Genomic DNA, 15569 nt, shown 5'->3' with positions numbered 1-15569 from the left:
ATATATTATATGATGTGGATATACTATACTATACTATACTATACTATACTATACTATATTATACTATACTATAATATTAATATAACATAACATAACATAACATAACAACATAACATAACATAACATAATATAAATATGATGTGGATTTTTAGTTTTTTTACTTTTTACAATTCTCCTCCCTATCCAATGTGGTTGGTGAGGGGAAGGGATTGAGTCAGCAACTGCATGATAATTAATTGCCCACTGGGTCTTTAACTCCACACCCACTAATGCCTCTGGGTGCTGCTATTTCTCAGTATTACTGAATCAACATTTTCTTACAAGTGCCCATTAGACACTGTAAGACAGAATTAGACACTGGCTAAAGAATTCCTGCAAATAATCTACAAAGGATTAAAGTCCAGGAAAGACTTAACATGAGGAGTTTAAGTGATAGATGTTAAAACAGTCACTCTTCTGCTTTGCAGTATTGTGTGCTGCCTCAGAATGAGGTGTAGCGACCCGGTTCTTGAGTGACACGACGGCTAAACTTACAGGCCTGTCGGGCTAATCACACGCGAACACCAATGTGGTGGACGGTGAAGAGCGTTTATTTCCGGTGTGCAAGGTTTTATATGACCGAGTTATGACTATGTCATCACCGTGACATTATGGGTTATAGAACTTTGGAGAAAGAGGGGCCCTATATTCCCGTACAACGCGAGATCTTCCGATCGGCGTTCCCTATCTGACCGCATCATCTCCCCCCCTCTCCATGAACAGAACTTTACAACTGAATGACTTCTGTAATTAACAACAAACCGTGAACTTGTTAGTAATGAACGTGAAAAGAAACCACAGTGTGTTAGTACGAACTATCATGCAAACTCAGGTTAACTGTCTCTGTTCTAAATATAAATTGTCAATCTTATCTAAATGGGTTTTTATAAACTGGGCTAACTTATTAAGGAGACAAGGACCAAAAATAAGTACGAACACAACAACAATAACTGGTCCTGCTAACGTGGAAACAAGGGTAATAATCCATGGGGATTGGTTGAACATTGAACTAAACCAGTTCTGTTGAGAGCATTGCTGGCTACGCTGTTCAAGTCTTTGTTGTAGCTCTGTTGAAACTCGGGATTGAACCAGGAACCTTTAGATTCCAAATCCAATGCTCTCCCAACTGAGCTATTTCGGCTGCCTTCCGTCGGACCAGTCTGTCTTGCAGCTCAGCCACGACGTCTTGCACAACTCTAGCGCAATTTGTGCAGAAGCAGCTCTCTTCCTTCAGGGCGACACAGAGGTGTTTCCGCCGCATGAACCGAAGGCTGAGATTTCGCTCGCCCTGCAAAACAACTTCGGAGAGAGAGGAGACTGACCCCTCTAGAAGGGACATGGATCTCTTAATAAAGTCAGTGGAGGAGTTAAAGTTTTGGGTGTAAATACAAGGGCTTAGTTTACTGAGGTTGCAAACCCACGCTGTGGGCTCGTCATTTGACCGCCTGCTCTGATCGGTGTCTGGGTCAGTGCCGGAAGTCAACTGACTCGAGGTTTTCGGGCTGCGGTGCGTTTTTGTTGGGCTCTGCCCTATGCTCCTCTCCCCGGCGCCATTTTGCGGCGCGTATGGCGGAGGCCTTTCCCCGACATCTCCAGGGCTCGTGGTGTCGGGCGCGCCCCGCGGCTCCGTGGCATCAATACCCCCCTGCGGCAAAGTGTGTTCCGCGGCCAAACCCGCGTTAGAGCCGGGCAGGCGGGACGGCGACTCGGGTCGCCCGTCATCATTAGATGGCCAGTTAGAATCGGTGGGGCAGTCAATGAACGTGGTTTGAGTGGCAGCTCCTACCCCCACCCGTGGTGTAACCTTTAAACAGCTTTGAGCTGCCTTCCAAGTTTCCTGCTTTTGAAGTGCTTTCCGCAGCGCTTGCGTAACTCTCGCCCAGCTTTTAAGGCACTTGCTGGACTTGAAGCACAACATGTCATTCGTGAGCGCCTCAGTACACCTATCCCAGCAATCTGGGAGAATAATATCTACAGGATCATCAATAACACATGATTCTAGTAATCTGACAACCACGCATTCAAAATCCTTTGATTTGCAGTCTATACCCCACTGCTTGTGCAGTTGCGAATCTACCTTGCCGAGCGACTGCATCACGGCGGTACGGGAGCGTCCTCCCCGCTGAAGTCGGTCCTGCCGCTCCAGCCGTCCCTCAGTGTCCGGCGAGACTCCCGAAATCCAGCCGCTCGAACCCGTGTATCGGGGAGTGGTCCCGGGTTTCGGCACCACTATGCTGCCTCAGAATGAGGCATAGCGACCCGGTTCGTGAGTGACACGACGGCTAAACTTACAGGCCTGTCGGGCTAATCACACGCGAACACCAATGTGGTGGACGGTGAAGAGCGTTTATTTCCAGTGTGCAAGGTTTTATATGACCGAGTTATGACTACATCATCACCGTGACATTATGGGTTATAGAACTTTGAAGAAAGAGGGGCCCTATCTTCCCGTATAACGTGAGATCTTCCGATCGGCGTTCCCTATCTGACCGCATCAATTGTGTATATGGATTTTTTACATACATCCTCAGACACATGAGTTTTCTCTTTTTCTCTGAAAGTCTTCAGAGGTTTCTTCTTTGCTGTTTATTATAATGTGGACATCTTTGAGAAGGGTAGTCAATTAATTTGGCCTTCCTGTTCTTTCATTTCAGATTCTAAGATCTGGCTTTACAGACAGTGAAGATATTTGAATTTTTTCTTTTATTGTCTAGATGTTTAGCTTTCTATGTGAATATTAGGAATGTATTGTTTAGTTACTGTCCTGTATCTAAAAGCTCTAATTGCCTTATTCCATTAGGTTTTTGAGCATGTTGTTTTCTTCACGTTGTTACACTTCCATCAAAGTCATGAGTCTTAAAATAACAAGACCTCACTCTGTCCAGAACAGAATTTGGATATGTAGGAAATTTTTCACTGCTGCTTCTCAAGCTGTATATTATCTTGACAGTTTGTGTGGGTGATTTCTTTCCTGGGCTTCCTACAGCATATTTCACAAAGGCTGAAGTTCAGCTTTTAAAGAAAACACTTAGTTGCTCCTCAGACAAGCAAGTAACTTCTCCTAATGTTTTGACTTTAATAGGCTGTATGCTTCATGTTCTTGTGAGTTTTACTTTATTTTTCCAGAAAAAAAAACCCAAACAAAAAAAAAATCAAACAAACCAAAAAAACCCCCCAAAACAACAAGTACAACAAAAAAAAAACCAAGAAAAAAACATAAGGTGGATTTTTTTCGCCTCCTAAACCAAGTTAGATAAGGAGAAGCAAACCAATTTCAAGGGTGGTGTATCACAAAGCTGTTAGGAAATATTTTTTCAATTGGAGATCTTCTATTGTGAAACAACAATTTCTCTTTTGAGGTCAAGAAATGTTAAAGAAGATATTACTTCCAGTGAAGTAGACAGTATCAGATTGAATTAATGTGTACACAGATAATCTAGCACACTTCCTTCTTGACAAATAATGAAAATGAGTGAAAATAAGAATAATATCTGAGAAACAAATCAGAAATGAACCAACTATTTAAACTACTATCAACTATTTAAAACTAAATATGTGCCTATGTGCTTCTCTTAGGCAGGGAAATATATTATTTTGCCAGTTATCTAATTGTGCTTTTCTAATATTTCACAGCCTTTTGAATGGCTCAGATTATGGTTCAGAACACCCTAAATTAAAAATAATAGCAAAAGATACATCTTGCAGAACATTTACAGGTCTAAAGGTAGTGATTGCAGTGTACTTTTTCTAGTTTTAATATAGAGAATAGAAATCCCATATAAAGATAATAAAGATTCTGTAGAATTTTAAGGAGTGATATAAATTGTTGTCTTGGTTTTAGAAGACAGGTGTCTGCTAGGGAGGGCAGGAGCCTCCCTTGGAATGAAAAAATGTAGAACCCCTCCCTCCGAATTATTATAATTCTGAAATCAAGGGGCTCTCAGGCAGAGATCTGGGGATAGGAATAACAGTTCTTTACTAGTATTTATAACCAGGCAAACAAACAACAATAACTACAGCATTAGCAAGAAAACAGAACCAGGGACCCCATGACAGCCTTCTCGGCTGAGAAGGGACGGGAAGGGATGGAGGAGAGGCTTTGTTTCACAAACCCCTCGGGCAGTCAGTCCCGGTGCCCCTGCAGGGCTCTGAGGAACAGTCGGCTGGAACAGCAGGGATGAGCAGAGATCCTGGGCCGATGGATGAGGTGTATCAGCAGCTCCACGGCGGTGGCTGGCACTGCCACACGTCCCAGCAGGACAGGGTGTGTGAGGCCACCAACGAAGAGGGAAGGAGAAGAAGCAGCAGCTCCATCTGGGTGATGGCAGAATTCCCTTCTCCCCACCGCAACAGCTCTGTGCCCAAAGTATCGTTCTCCGAAACTGAAGAAAGCTCGCCAAACTGTCCCCACCCTCCTTTTTTCCTGCCCCCTTCCACCCCTGGGCTCCGCCGAACTCTTTGTCTTCTCTTAAGCACCCACCAAGTACCCACAATTAAGTTTTCCCCGAAACTAATGGGTAAAAATTCCACAGGCAAGCCAGAACTAAAAAAAAACCCACCTATCCCTCAACAATTGTATAATCAGTTAAATAAGATTTTGTAATGAATTTATTTAATAAACTGGATGAAAAATAGTTTGAATTTTCTTGCATAGTACATTTGTGCTTTCTCTGGACTTGCAGATGCTGGCAGTAAAATTAATGTATACATAGGTGACGAAATATGTATTCCTGTTATTGATTTCATATTTATATCTTACTATATGTAAGTAATACTAATGTACAGTTCCTGGTTCTTGCCTCTCTGATGGCTTTGGTGGAAGCAGGGCTCTTCACTGCTATTATTGTGTGTGACACACCTCCAAGCACAGGGCTGGGAGAAACTGGCCAGCCCACTCCGCTATTCACAGAGTCCAAGCTGAAATGAATATGCATTTTAATACTCTCACCTAAGGACCCTACACTGAAGATGTACTTTTACCTCTATGTAAAGATCCAGTGGAGTGCATTATAACTCCTGTTAAAAACGAGATTCACTTAATAAATTATAAAAAGTTTAATATAAACAAAAAGACAGCTAGGAGACAAAGGAAATAAAGCAAAGGGTTAAAACGGCCGGGTGCCCTGGCGGGTTGCCAGGAACACACCTGGTATCATGGGAACACTCTTTTTATCCCCTCCTGATGTGAGTGCATTATAACTCCTGTTAAAAACGAGATTCACTTAATAAATTATAAAAAGTTTAATATAAACAAAAAGACAACTAGGAGACAAAGGAAATAAAGCAAAGGGTTAAAACGGCCGGGTGCCCTGGCGGGTTGCCAGGAACACACCTGGTATCATGGGAACACCCTTTTTATCCCCACCTGCTGTGAGGATTTAATGCATATTCAAAATTTTTCAAGAAGTATTTAGCATGTCCCCACCCTGGTTCCGCCTATTTAGAACATGCTCTGTATGGTTTTTATTTTTGCCATTCAGCACTATTTTTGCTGGTCATCATTATTCTTGCTGATGAGCATTATTTTGAGATTCGTTTCCTTTCTTCTGCAAATGGTCAGTGTTGGTAACAGTCTGGGCCCCTTGTCCTGCCCTGGTGACAGCAGGGCTTCACAGCACATCCTTCCGCTGCTGTCACCGGCCTGGTCCTGGCTCCTGATAACAGCTTGGGCTCTACTGTTCTTCCACTGATAACAGCTTGGGCCCCACTGTCTTTGCCCTCTGGGGTTTCCTTGCTTTGTACTTAGGAGATTCCTTTAAGCTTAAAACTTGTTAGCAAGAAAAAAGTACATACATAGCCAAAAAGTATTTAACGTATAATATTCATCCTAATACTTGCAAAAGCCAATATCACAATACAGATTTATAACATTCCTAACAAATCTGTGCCACACATTTCTTGGTTTTTTCTTAATCTTATAATCTTGAAATATCAAAATCTCTTTCAGAGATGTCAAATGTATAAATTAGAGTGTTGTAACTAACATATTATGTAGATTTAATGACATATATGATAAGTTTTGAAAACTACCTGAACTCTATATAAATTATATAAATCACATGCTAATAAAGTAAAAAAAATACTCAAAATACTCAATTTATTTTAATAATACAGCTACAATCCAATATATATCATGGAATAAGTTGCTTCTGAGCAGCAGAAAACAATATTCACAGAAAATATGACAACACTAATTAAGGAGAATAAATGTGTTTCTGCAATTAATCTCACTTCCCTTAGTTTGGGGCCTTGACAAATCCAGCCTAGTAGAATTCTATCTCCACTCTGATTATATTCCTGTCATACAAAGCATGTTGATACTTAAACAATCCATTGAAAAGAAAAAAAAAATAGCTGAAACCTAGACAGATATCCCTTCTTAATAGGTTTCTGATACCTGTAACTGTAGCCAAGAAAGTACAGAGAGCCATTTAAAACTGGTCAAGTCCAGAAAAAAAAGTTTTGGTGGGCTGACCTCTGCTTGCAGCCAGACACTTATCCAGCCACTCTTGTAGTCCTCCTCCTCCCTAGATTGGTGGGAGAAAATAAGATGGAAAAGCCCACAGGTCAAAATAAGGACATCAATAAGGATGACCATTCACCAGTTACCATCATGGGTAAAACAGACTCAAGAAAAAATTGTTTCATTGCCACTTAAAGAGAGTTCAATTGTGAGAAACAAAACCAGACAAAAACTTCTCCATAAACCCCATTTATCTCAGGTTGATGATTGTTGCTCATCACCAGTAATAATGTGAAATATGAAAAGTTTTTCAAACTTATTTTAACTCTACCTGGGTCCTGTCAATAATATGGTGAATAAGAAAATTCATTAAATTCATTGCTTATTTCCCAACTTCTCAAGGAGCAGGGTTGTGGTCAGCCCACAGCAGGTCATCTCTGCGGCCTCCTTCTCCTCATACTTGTTTAGTACAGTTTCCTATGTTTGGTCTATTTGTCCTGATTAGCCAAGGCCACTAGGTACTGACTGACTGTGCAGTTTTACTTTAGGGTAATGGATAGATAACTGATAATAAGTATCTCATTTATTGCCCATGATGGCATCCAGTAGTTCATTGTACAGGTACTGGCTACAAATACCTCTTTAATGCTTTCTACTTTGTTTTGAAACAACACAAATTTAAAATCATATTTTGTGTTTCAGTGACACTGTTCTCATCAATATAACTGCAAGTACATTGCTATTTGGTAAATATAAGTATATTGTTATTTTATTTTCAAAGGTTTATGAGTTAGTCATTAACACAACATCTAAGGAAATCAGATGTAACAGAATATTTTTCCCAAGAAAGAAAAGACAACACATTCATTAAATATCTTGAAACCTGCTAAATCATTATTAAAATTTTGTATGTTAAGATGTAAGACTGTGCCATATTATAAAGATAACAGAAAAAAGAGTTAAACATGCTTAACCTTCATTTTAAGAATCAATATCACCATGCAGCTCCAAAACAAGCACTTGGAATTCATTCTTTTTCTCCCTGACTTGCTCTATGGTTTCTTACTGCACCAGGAACAGATCCTCAGTGGCTGTAAGCTGTCTTTTCTCTGACTTCAAGAGATCTGTGAAAGCTTGTAATAGTGAGGATATGATGCTGCTGCTTCTACATATTTGCTCTGTCTTTCCTGATGTATTCCACAGTCTCATAGAGAATGGAGAGGAAGTACTAAGCCTTCCAGCTCACTGCAAATTAGCACTACTGGCAGTATTCTTTTTCTAGAAATGCTTTCTCATTAAGTAACCATTATGTATAGCACTTATAGCACTTCAAACCATTTTTTTTTTACTATCACTGAGAAATTATCTGAAGTGTTTTATAATTCATACATCCACTAAGCAGCACTAGTATAGTAGTGACTCCTCAGGATGAGTCAGTTGTAAGCACAAGCTGAAACTCTCCACTGGGAATTTTATGTGTAGAATTAAAGGGCACCATCTAGCCCTAGGAAAAAAACACAGGTTTTGTATGCCTTGATTCTAGTTTTTTTCTTTTTTTTCTTTCCTTTTTTTTTGTGAGTAACCTTGTTTTTACTGCTTTGCTGTGTCCAGATGCTGAAAAACAATTTCATATTTACTGACTCATGAAAATGCCTATTAACTTGTGCATAATCTAGATCTGATCATAAAACTGTCTTATCAAACAAGTGAAGATTACTTTTGGGGTATCTGTTTAGTTCTTAGTGGCTATTTGCTTAATCACAGAACCAGAATACTAGATAACTTCTGTCAGGCTCTGCACAGGAGAGGTCCAGATCAAGAATAGCAAGGGTGTTATAGATCAGGACTGAAATGCATTCACAGAGCTCTGCAAGGAAGTATGTATAGCATCTGCTAGTACAATGTGTGGCATCTTTAACCACTGCTATCAATTCCTTACTTGAACCAATACAGTAGAAATTCACTCCAAGCCTCAAAAAATCTCTACCAATCCACCAAAGAGAAGAGGAACTGAAATCCAACAGCGAAGCTGAAGACCTAGGTTTCACATTCAAAAGCAGAGAGGCTAATGAAAACCAGGAAAAGAAAATAAACTATATATTGAACATGCTGTCTATAGTTTTTGTGGTTGCAGTTTTTCCTCCCAGTCGTGGGTGAGGTTTAATTCAAAAAGGGAAACTAGAAGTGTAGGTGTAAAAAATGCAAATATATTTTGCATCTTCATTGGTGTTTGCAGAAACAAGACTCGCAAATAAATTTTTAGTTGGTTTGTCTAATATGTTGTATGTATCTTGGATATGTTGTATGTATCTTGGGCTCTTTTTTAAAAATAATATAGTCATTTTAAAATTCATTAAAACATGAATTATATGAGAGGATTGTGCAATACTGTCAAAAGGAGTAAGATCTTTAGGAAAGAGATTGAAATCATAGATGAGGAGAGCTACAGTATTGTTAGAGTGTAATATGGATCTTAAATTGTTAAAACTACCTTGGGAAAGAAAGATGTGAAGGTAAGTATATCTGTTTTTCTTCCACATCACCTTGTATACAGAGCACTGTGAGCTCTATTTTGTTTTTCTGAACAGTGGCCAATATCCAGAATATGAAAGAAAGTTGAAGATTGCAGTAGTGTAGTAAGACAAGTAATTTTACATAACTTCCATGTTTTTATGTAATATGCTTTTATATCTTCATGTCAGTAAGTCATTCAAAACTGAAGTTCACATCTGCTATCTTATTTATGGAGGGTTTTGATTTCTTACATTTATATGGATGGGGAAACACATTTATCTTTCATCTTAGTTAAAGATAGTACTGCATCTTAGAGGATTTTTTCTTTCTTTTACACAAACTGAAGACCAAGTTAACAGGCATGCTAGCGAGGGCAGAATTGAGAACTCAGAGTGGAACATGCCTAGACAGAATTATTCTGAAAGAGACATTACAATGTAAATAAACTTCTTCATTCACACATGTAAGCTAGTACAGTAATTAAGAATTTTTGAAACACTAGTACCATGCCATGCACAGTAAGTGATAGTAAAAGATTTTCAAATCATAGAAAATTCGGGGAGTTAGAAAGAAAGTTAGGCTTGGCAAGCCCTGGGAAAATGTTAAAAGTAGGCCCTGGGAAATGTTAGGCCTTGTGCTTGCTAGATCACCTGTGTAGTCAGTATATGATAAATAATATAATTGTTAGATGTGATTAGATATAATTATTGTTTAAAGAACCATGAGAAACTATGTTAAAGGTTTGATGGGGATCACGTGGAATCCATGCTTGGACGGAATCAATGTATATAATAGAACAATGTCAGTTTAATAATTATTATGTAAGTTATATGATGATTGAGTATAAAACATATTCAACTCAAAACCAAGTTGGGTTAGATTTGGATATGTGTTACCCCTGATCACATTCCGTGATTATGGGTTCCTGAATGCTAACAGGTATGTCTTTCCACTGATGATAAGACATATATCTGAATGTTTGCCTTGTTTTCTACACCCTTTGTTCTGAAAACAAATAGCAAAATATGGTAGTATATAATGCAAAAACACATGCAAAAAGTCAGTAAAGTCCCAGATGACACTATAGGCTCCCATCTTTATGAGTGTAAGTTAAGACGTTTGTGCAGTTTAAAGAACGGTTAGATAGAACTGCGCATAAGAACAAGGAAAAGGAGAAAATGCAGACTGTATGATTGTGGTGCAGAGGTTAAGTGAGAGAAGGATAGGAAGATGATGGTAGACTTTGAGGACATACCTAAAACTAACACCTACTAAAAATTCCAGCCTGCTTGGACAGCTATATAAAACATAACATGGGAACTCTGTATGTAACTCTGAATGTGAAGAAGTTCAAAAAAGGAAAAGGAATAAATGTATGGCATTAGGTGTGACATTCTTATGTTGCACATCAGCCTAAGGACTGGAAAACACCCAAACCCTTTAAATAACGGACTGGTTTTTTTCCTGCCTTCCTTAATGTAAACATGATTTCTTATTTTTGAGTTTTCTTTCATTGGAAAGCATTGTACTAATGGTCACTTGGAAAAGCAGAACAAAACCTTGAACTGATAAGACTCTACTTGGTCAACTGGGTAAATAAGGATTTAGATCCTATTTTGAAAATACATATTTACTCTGGACAGTATAATAGTTTGAGGGGAAAAAAAGCCTCATCATGTTCTACCAGCTATATATACATTTTAGGCACTTTTACAAGAGCATGAAATGGCCTTTTTTTATTAATAAAAACGTCTCAAATCTAATCAGCGCATTCAAAATGAAATACTGTAATGCATTCAGGTGTCTGTAAAACATTATTTTCTGCCACCTGGAACAAGATGTCTAATATTTTAATGTACCATTAATTTATTCACAATCAAAATCTCAAATCTCAAAAAAATCTCCAGCTTTTATTGTACAGTTTTATATGTCACTATTCACTTTGAACTTTTTGGTAACCTCTGTGTTGCTGTATGAATATATAAAGCTAATTAACATAGATAATGGAAAACTGCTCAGACTATTCAGTGAGTCCTCATAGAGGTATAGTGAATGTCGTTTATTTCTATCTTTAGCACACTTTTATAGGGTCCTACAGGGTTCATGCAGCTTAACAAGCTACTATTGGTTAATACATATTGTTTAACTTTCTTTTCCTTATACACAGTGCCATTGTTTTTCTTTATTCTCGCTGTTTCAGGAGAGCTTCAAGGACACTGCCCTTAGAATTGTTGCCTGGATTGAAAGCTGGCTTGTGCAGACAGGCTTTTACTAAAATATCATGCTTTTACTCTGTTAAAATGTTTTCCTACAATTCCCCTTTTTTCTTTTTGCACAACCCAGGCTTTGGACGCGATTCATTTCAGACCTTTACAGATACAGAATTACATACAGCTTATAATAACTATCGCTATTAATACTATAACAAGAATTCATCTTTCTTCTAGTACAAAAGATTTTAACTACTTAGTAATGTCTCAATTGGTTAACCAACTTCTAATGGGCTCATCAACTTCTTTCAGGGAGTTTAACCTGTTTTGCAGCTGTTTTAGTTGCCCATGGATAGAGACAGAGTGGTTAGAAAGATTCATGCAACACATTCTTTCAAATCTTAAGATAGGGAATAACTGAAGAAAATTGGTAGAGACACAACATTATGATGATAACATAAAACTTCTGTTGGCAAACTGTCTGTGTAGTTTTCAGACATAACTGTGTCTTGGCAGCTCCACTTCTGATCTTGTTTGGAGTACTAAGGCTGTATGGTGACTTCTTTGTTTACTGGGTCTCATGTTTTCAGAGGCAGACAGTGTGGTCAGATGAACAGGTGACTTTTTTGAACCTGTCAACAAAACATAGCCACTTCTCCCTTTGAAGTTAATGAATCATTTTGACTTAGCTGTGGTACACTTAATTGTAAATTCAGATTATATGATCTTTCTAAATTTTTGATGTAAATATTTCATTATTCAAAATGAATAGTGGTCTAAATTTCTAATGCACATATTACAGTAATTAAATGCTTTTAGGGTATCAATTCCTTTTATTTTTAAAAGTGACATGAACTTTTATAATGCATATTAATATCAACACAAAACTATACACATAATGAACGAAGAACCTACAGCAGTCAGAAATCAGTCAGATAATAAATATTATTAATAACATATGTGATATAGAATTACAATTAACTACTAAAACACTGCACCAGCATCCCATAGTCTGCAAACAAACAACAAAATCAGTGAAGGATTGGATAACCACCTCTGGAAATGATTCTTGAAGCCCATTTCAAAATTGATCCAGCTGTCTTATTAATAGGGTCAAACTGCCAAGTCAGAAGTGACCCGAATACTGATTTGGTGCAGAAGACATCTGAATCTGTTAGCTCACATTCCATCCAGGTAAAGGCAAGGCTTGGCCTAGGCTTTAAACTGGAAAGATGTCTCTTAAGTAATTTTCAGAACAAGGTTCTTAATAATAGCAGCTATGAGATGCTTAAAGCACAGCAAACTCTTGAAATGCATTTCTATGAAGAAAACGATCAGAAGTCTTAGGTAACAGGCCAATTAAACCACTTAGTAGTTGGTTTAATCTGAAGTTCCTCTTGTGACAGCTGACTTTCAGCAATGATACATTCTCTTGGAATTCTGGAGGCACTGAAAAATAATAGAGCTACACTGGATTAGGCAAAAGCAAGTCTCCTTAAACAAGGGAAGGAGTAAAAACCAAGAAAACTCTATGTAGGAACAGCTATATAGCTTGTTTACCAAGATGCATCTATAGTTAAAAAACAAAAAGATCTCAAATGACATGTATCTAAAAGGTAGTTACACAAAGGTACATTAAAATATATAAGAAGCCATTTATAGATACAAAAATGACAGTCTATAGATAATGCTCACCATGAAAATCCATAAATTCACATTATCCAATGAATATGTCAGCAGTAAATGTCTGGCAAAATCAAAATAATATTTTTAGAACATTTACATCTTAATGACCAAAACTGAAATAAGGTAAACTTCTAAATCTCCTAGTAAATAACAGTCACTTTTGTGTTACCTATAGAAAACAAAAACGGCAGAGATCGCAACAAACAATAGAACTCCCGATGAAATCAAGGGTATCATAGACTGCATTCACCTCTATCTACAAGCAGGTGTGCATAGGTGTTTCATCACAGTTATCTCAATTGTAGTCATCTTCATCTCTCTAAGAAAATAACTATACCTTGCAGTTTAGACAAGTGTCTTTTAACAAAACATGAGACAATTTAAATTAAACAATATTCAAACCTGGCAGAAATTAATTATGACAGAAGAAAATAACAAAAAAACCTCAAAAAAAATACCAAAGTTATAAAACCTAACTGTAAAATATTCAGACTTAATCACAGTGAAACTTAACTTTGCTTAATTCTATTAACACTTAATCTATATCAAATGAAAACATGTCACCCTGAAAACTCAGCTTCTGAGCTTGCTAACATAGTTTTCTAAGGACTAAGTTTTCCCAGGACAGTAACTGTAAACATAGATATGTGTACATTCTTTCTGTTACACGTCTTGTGATGGGCATCTCTCATGGCCAGTGCAGTGAGAAAGTGTTATCCTGACCCTCCAATCCCTGGCCATGGTCAGAAACCTATAAATCCTGGGAGGAAAAATAAACTCTGCTTCTTCTTTCCACCGCACCTCGACCTGTGTCCGCGTGATCTATTATCTTCAGCGGTAACATCTGGTGAACCCCGACGTGTGTTACAGGGTACTGTCTAGCCTGTGGCTATGGACAGTTTTGGGCTTTCTCATATGGAGGGCCTGGTTATGGAAATATGGCATGCGGTGTCTGATCAAAGAGGGATTGATGTTTCGTATGCTGACTTTCAGCGACTGTGTGAGTATGGGAGAACTGAAGGGTTTTTCCCTGTGGTTGAAGCGATTTTTCCGCAGTCGGCTTGGGACTCTTTAGGCGATTCCTGATCGAGGCTCTGCTGGTCGGTTATGAGCCCCGGCTGTTCGGGACCTGGCGAAGGTGCAGCGGGTTGAACAGGGGCGCTGCGGGATCGGTGGGCGTGACCCCGCCTCGGCCGGCGGCCCGGCGGTGTAGGCCCGGGGCGGGATTGGATCCCTGCCGGCAGGCTGTCAGAGGCGCTGTGGACCTGGGGGCTGTAATGTGGCCTCGGCCGGGGCCCCGGCGGTGGAAGCCTGGGACAGGCTCGCCTCCTCCGTGTGCCCTTCCGGCACAGACCGATGGGGGGGTGCTTGAACAGGGGGTGGCGCCGGCCCTGGGGGATGCCTCAGGGTCTGTCCCGTGTCCCTGCTGTGGCTGGGCCGTGCCTTGCCCCGCGTGGGGGGACGGGCAGGGCCCAGGCCCCGCGCCGGTGGCCGCGCACGCTTTTCCAGCGGAGGAGCGGCCAGCACCGCTTCTTGGACCTTTCACCCCTGAAGAAATGCTGTTAGGGGCGGTTCCGAGCGCTGCCCGCCCCGTGCCGGATTTGTGAGGCGTGGGGGCGGGTTCTGCGAGTGGTGCCGATGCCGGGCCAGGTTCTGCCAGCCCCATGCTGCGGGTTTCCCCTCCTGTGAGCCTGGGTTGTTCCCTGGCAGCAGAGCAGGACGGTGCCGCGGCTTCACAGGCTGTGCCTGTACCGGTGCCCCGGTTCCCCCCCGCGCCAGGAGCGGGCTGTGCTGAGCTGCCTCCAAACCCCCCTGCCTCGGGTTCCCAGGCGTCACCCGAGCCTGCGGCTGGAGCCGGCCCTCCCCCATCACCTCCTGCGGCCGCGGCAGACCAAGGTCCTGAGCTGTTTACCACTGGGTTGGGTGGCGATGCCACGGGGGAGAAGCCGGTGGCCTTGACGGGCCAGGGGTCCCAGGCTGCTGGAGCTTCTTCAGCTGGCCTGTGGACCTTGTCCTCCTGTAAAATGACTGTGCAGCTGAGCGTATCAGGCATTCCATGTGCTTCCGAATGCTTTGATCCGGTGGGTGAGGCCATGAGTGCTCTTCTTGTGGCGTGGTTGAATATCACTGCCCAAGGCACCGTTGCTCACCTAGGGGACATTGATTCGGAATTCCTGGGGTGCATTTCTGCCATGGGTTCCACACTCACCCCTACTGTTCCTATCCCTGTGGGACCTGGATTTGCTCACCTTGTGCCTTTTGAGTTTTATGTTCTCAGAGCTGAGAACCAGCTGCAGGGAGATGGTGGCTTCGGGTTCCCTGGACCTCCCTGGGTTCACGGACTGCTGTTCTGACAGCCAGGGATCATCCTGAACAGGTCTGCACCCTGTCCATCCTTGGTGAGATGCTGTCAGAGATTAGCTTCCGTGGGTTTTGACACTGGCATGGACATCATAATTGTCAGGTTTGCTGATGCACCCGGTCCATCCTTGGTGACTCAATGCTGACACATTCAACTCAGAGAAGAACTTGAGACTGACTCTTTGTTCAGCATTTTCTGTTGTCTTCTCTCATGATAGACTAGTCACCCTCCGTGACTTGATGCAAGAACAGCTGGATCACAGTGATCTGGAGCTTCAAATAGTCCCTGGGACATT

At 40.6% G+C, this 15569-nt stretch overlaps 1 non-coding gene across 1 annotated transcript; it reads right to left on the bottom strand.

Annotated features, from left to right (window-relative positions):
- Positions 1-1107: 1107 nt before the first annotated feature.
- On the bottom strand, positions 1108-1180 carry TRNAP-UGG (transfer RNA proline (anticodon UGG)). The gene has a single exon. It is a non-coding gene; the product is annotated as a tRNA-Pro (tRNA).
- Positions 1181-15569: the final 14389 nt, after the last annotated feature.

Source organism: Pseudopodoces humilis, chromosome 4 (assembly GCF_049639895.1).
Source record: "Pseudopodoces humilis isolate 2021_Gansu_Grassland_sample_001 chromosome 4, ASM4963989v1, whole genome shotgun sequence".
NCBI classification, from domain to species: domain Eukaryota; kingdom Metazoa; phylum Chordata; class Aves; order Passeriformes; family Paridae; genus Pseudopodoces; species Pseudopodoces humilis.
Note: the sequence above shows the minus strand (reverse complement) of the source record. Positions and strands in the feature narration are given on the sequence as shown.